Here is a 5,296-nt window from a genome sequence, read left to right on the forward strand (position 1 = left end):
CTTCCTGATTCTCAAGTAATCCTCCTACCCCAGCCTCCCAGAGTGCTGGGATTACAGGTGTGAGCCATCACACCTGGCCTCCATTACTTAAAATTTTTTAAAATTAGCTGGGGGCGGTGGCTCACGTCTGTAATCCCAACACTTCGGGAGGCCGAGGCGGGTGTATCACCTGCAGTCAGGAATTTGAGAGCAGATTGGCCAACATGGTGAAATCCGTCTCTACTAAAAATACAAAAATTAACTGGGCATGGTAGTGGGCTCCTGTAATCCCAGCTACTGGGAGGCTGAGGCTGGAGAATGGCTTGAATCCGGGAGATGGAGGTTGCAGTGGGCTGAGATGGTGCCATTGCACTCCAGAGCAATAGAGTGAAACTCCGCCTCAAAAAAAAAAAAAAAAAAAAAAAAAAAACAAAAAATTCAAAAAACAAAAAAAAAAAAAAAGAAAAAATCAAAACTATCACTTCCAAACACCATTAAAAAACAAAGTGCCTGCTTTGGCAGCATATATACTAAAATTGGAAAAGTAACAAAGGAGATTAACACAGTCCTTGCACAAAGATGACAGGCAAATTCATCAAACAAACATTCCTTTTTTTTTTTTTTTTTTTTTTTTTTTTTTTGAGACAGTCTTTCACTCCTATCACCAAGGCTGGAGTACAGTGGCTTCATCTCAGCTTACTGCAACCTCCACCTCCCGGGCTCAATGGATTCTCCTGCCTCAGCCTCTGGAGTAGCTGCGACTATAGGCGTGCGCCACTGTGCCCAGCTAATTTTTGAATTTTTGGTAGAGACAGGGTTTCACTATGTTGCCCAGGCTGGCTTCAAACTTCTGAGCTCAAACGATCCACCCACCTCAGCTTCCCAAAGTGCTGTAATTACAGGCGTGAGCCACCGTGCCCAACCTCATATTGTTTACATTAATTTTGAAAAAAACAAACATACAAAATATAGATAAGCATTTAGATCACTACTTCCCCAGATTGGGTCTTTGTTGCAGCAATTTGGGAATCACCTGGGTGTTTTTTTTTTTTCTTTTTTTGAGATGGAGTCTTGCTCTGTTGTGCAGGCTGGAGTGCAGTGAAGTGATCTTGGCTCACTGTAACCTCCATCTCCCGGATTCAAGCAATTCTACCACCTCAGCCTCCCAAGTACCTAGAACTACGGGCGTGTGCCACCATGTCGAACTAATTTTTTTATTTTTTGTAGAGATGGGGTTTCACTGTGTTAACCAAGATGGTCTCCATCTCTTGACCTCATGATCTGTCTGCCTCAGCCTCCCAAAGTGCTGGGATTATAGGGGTGAGCCACTGTGCCCCACCAACCTGGGCAGTTTTTGAAAACACAGATTCTGGGTTTGCCCCAGTTCCATGAAATTCACCACTCCAGGGTGAAGCAGGATAAACTATTTTTTAATGTGCCACATGACTTTGAAGTGTGACAAGGTTTTTCAAAATTTTGGGTTTTCTGCTTTTATTATTTTTAACTGATACATAATAATTGTAAATATTTATTCGGTACAGTATGAGATTTTGATATAGGCATACAGTGTAATGATCTAATCAGGGTAATTAACATATCCATCACTTCAAAGGGTTTTGACATCACTCATTTAAACCTCTAAGAAATAATGATTTTTGCTGGGCGCAGTGGCTCACGCCTGTGGTCCCAGCACTTTGGGAGGCCGAGGTGGGCAGATCACCTGAGGTCAGGAGTTCAAGACCAGCCTGACCAAGATGGAGAAACCCCATATCTACTAAAAATACAAAATTAGCCAGGCATGGTGAGGCATGCCTCTAATTCAGGAGGCTGAGGCAAGAGAATCGCTTGAACCCGGGAGGCGGAAGTTGTGGTGAGATGAGATCTCACCACTGTACTTCAGCCTGGGCAACAAGGGCAAAACTCCATCTCAAAAAAAAAAAAATACTGATCTTTATTTGACTTTAAGCCCTTTTAGAAGAAATAAAACGGTACAAAATATTTCATAGATTGCTAAAGTGTGAGAGGCCGATTGTTAAATTCAAGACTTTAATAGGAAATTTAAAGCAATCAAGAAAATAAACTCTCAACAAAGTTTTTAAAAAAAAAGCTATAAAATATATCCTATAGGTTTATTATCAAGAAAATGCTGATGACTATAATTAGGACTATACATTTAGTTGAGAGTGAGAGCTAGATTAGTAAATAAAATTGTCTATAAACATTTGTAAATCAGTTACGCTTAAGTGAAGAGCAGAGTCAGCTCCTGGCTCTGGATGGGGGCGAAGTCTTCGCTGTTCCCGGGAAAGCTCCCAGCTGACCACTGCCCTCTTCTCTTGGAAAGCGCCACAGCTACCTTCTCACCACTCCTAGGGCAATTTTCCAGCCTGAGGTGCAAAACTGCTTCCAGGTCCTCGCCATTCTTGTTTGTCCCTGGCAGTTCACTTTGATTCTCAAAAGACCATTAAAAACCCCTTCCAGGTCCTCGGGGATCCCTGGCCATGTAAGCTCTGCAACCAACAGTAGCCTTTCTCATACAAAGTTTCTAAAGCTTTCCACAGCCTCTAGCTCAGTCTCTCCCTCTCCAGTCTGGCCACATACCCCCAGGGACCTATCTGCCATCTCTTGGAAATTTATTTCTAAATTCCCCACTCCCCGTCCTGCCTTTCCAGGACTTGGAGTTGCAATAGTTTGCCCAGTTCCCCTTTTCCTTGTAGTCTTTAAAGATAAGTCCACAGGTTTTTCATTTGTTTATAAGATTTACTCTCCATCAGGAAATGAAAATAAACATAGGGAAGCTGGTAAGTCACAGCTCCCCACCCCCAGCCCTCGCTCTGAGAAAGCCTCTAGCAAGGCTCAGATGCTTCCATCTTAAGGTTAAATCACACCAAACAATAGACACCCTTTGGTTTCACCTCAGTGGTAGGAATGTGCCTAGTGCCATGGGTCTCCTGCCCCACACAGGATTTCTCTGTATTCCTTAGAGTGTTTCTTCAACACGAGTTCAACCTCGATCTGATTAGTCCCCAAAGAGATGCAAATCAAATGAGATACGATTTTTGTTCTATCAAGAGGGCACAAAAATAAAAAAATAAAAATGAAGCCTGATAATAGCCTGTTTGGGCCAGCTTGCTGGGAAGCGGACTCATTTTTATACTGCTGGAGGAGTTCGGCATTAAGAGCCTTAAATTCGTTCATCCTCTTCAACCCAGTAATCCCACTTCTAGAAAAATATCCTAAGGAAATAATCAAGAGATGCATCAAGAATTTATGAACAAAAGATACTCACTGCAGAGCCATCACTGAGAAGAACCAGAAAGGACTTACATGCCTCTCAGGTGGGGCCTGGCTCTGCAAATCTTCATCTATCTCTCTGATGGAACGGGGTGCATCCAGTCATGCAGTCATCCGTGCCACAAGTAGTTATTCAGTACTTACTCTGCGTTAGGTAAACAATGCAGAGTATTGTTAACTTGGCTGGGTAAACAGGTAAGTTAGCCCCCCGGAAGACGCAGTCGCTAAAATCCATGATCTCCTAAAGTAAAACAATTTAAAATTGTTCACATTATTTGTGTGTGTGTCTGGGAGGCATTTTATCGCCCTTCACCTCTCATTCCCCCCTCCCCCGCCACTGCCTCAAGCAGTTGCCAAATTCAAATAATTTTTCCTTCAATGCCTCTCCAGTCTGTGACCTCTCCTTTTCTTTCAAAAGCAAATCCTAAGACTAGGAGGTAACCCGATCACCCACCGAGGAAAGAACACCGACCTGGAAATCTTCGGATTGGTTTCTGGTTCCAGGAAGTTGCGCGACTTTGGGCAAATCACGTCACCTCTGGGAGTGTTTCTAATCAGAATAAAGGGCTGGACCAATCTTCCAGATACTTTGAATCCAATCATTTTGGCTTTATGACGGAACCGTCTGTAGATGAGGGCATCTGAACCCCAGTTAAAGGAAGGGGATACAGTGAAGCCCCTGAAGATCTGAGACGCTTTTCCTGGACATTTAAAAGGCAAAGGGCTGTCTAGAGTGAAAGTATTAAGACAGACAGGCCCTGTCCCAGGCAGCTCCCTGCACTCTGCTCTTCTTTCCAGCAGATCCCAAGCTCACAGCCAGCTTTAGCAAACAGGCCTGTCATCCTTTCAGGTGCGATGTAATATCAAGAAGCAGCAGCTGACAATTATTGGGTGCGACTAGGGGCAGGCGATTTGCAGTTCCCTCCCTTTCACACAAAAGTATGAGGTCTGTTTTGCTATTCTCATTCTAAAGGCAAAATGGAGGCTCACGGAGGTTACAGAACTTATGGGAAGTGACAGGGCTATTTGCCACCTTTATACTGGCCGGTCTTCCTCTTTTTCTCAAAGGGCGGCGTGGGGGAGCAGCCTCCTGTGTTATCACCCTTTCCTTCGGCAGAAAACAGAAGTGTAGGTCACTATGGTAGGACAAGTTTGTTGATTACCAACTGGGAGACAGAGATGAGATGACTCACAAGCATGTAGGTTAGCAGGGCTGCACAAGTTTATAAATTATCTTCGAATCTCCTGCAGCCCCATTCTTTCATTTGGTAACCGACCTCCTCCCTGCCCTTATCCTCATAGCACCCTTCCCCCAGTAGGGTGAAGGGTCGGCTGTGAAAATGCAGTCAGGAAGGAACAATGAATGTCCTCTCTCCGCTGGGGAGAAATACAATTTGCATCTCAGATGAGCTCAGATTGGTGACGCCTCCTTTGGACTCTGATCCTTGCAGTGAATATCTGCTCTGGGAATTTCCTGTGACTTGTTAAGGTTTGCTGCTCCAAAGGAATAAGGAGTCTTTGACATTTATGTCCATTTAAATCAGGAATCTAAAAAGGCAGTTTAGAGTTCTATGGGCACCCCGAAATTGTACATAAGAGTGTGTGTGCGCATAGGTGTGTTTTCCTGGGGATGGTTGTTCATAGCTTTCCTTAGATTGTCAAAGGAATTTATAGCTACCCAAGGTTAAAAACTTCTGTGACTAGTGTGATAAAGGAGGAACAGTGGTGCAAATCCTGTGGGAGGGGGAATGACAACAAACCCAGGGGTGAGGGTGGGAGGGAAATATTCAGGTGAGACTCAATTCAGAAGTAGGATTTTTTTTTCGGAGTTAACTTTTTTTGTGTTCTTACTATGTGCCAGGCATTGCTTTAAAATATATGAGGCCAAGCACAGTGGCTCACGCCTGTCATCCCAGCACTTTGGGAGACCGAGGTCAGTGGATCACTTGAGGTCAGGAGTTCGAGACCAGCCTGGCCAACATGGTGAAACCCCGACTCTACTAAAAGTAGAGAAATTAGCCAGGTG

General features: G+C 44.1%; 1 non-coding gene across 1 annotated transcript; it reads left to right on the top strand.

The window, feature by feature from the left end:
* Window positions 1-489: 489 nt before the first annotated feature.
* On the top strand, window positions 490-593 carry LOC119471860. The gene has a single exon (XR_005200952.1). It is a non-coding gene; the product is annotated as a U6 spliceosomal RNA (small nuclear RNA).
* The last annotated feature ends 4,703 nt before the right edge of the window (window positions 594-5,296 follow it).

This window comes from Cebus imitator, unplaced genomic scaffold, assembly GCF_001604975.1.
Source record: "Cebus imitator isolate Cc_AM_T3 unplaced genomic scaffold, Cebus_imitator-1.0 Scaffold76, whole genome shotgun sequence".
Classification (NCBI taxonomy): Eukaryota; Metazoa; Chordata; class Mammalia; order Primates; family Cebidae; genus Cebus; species Cebus imitator.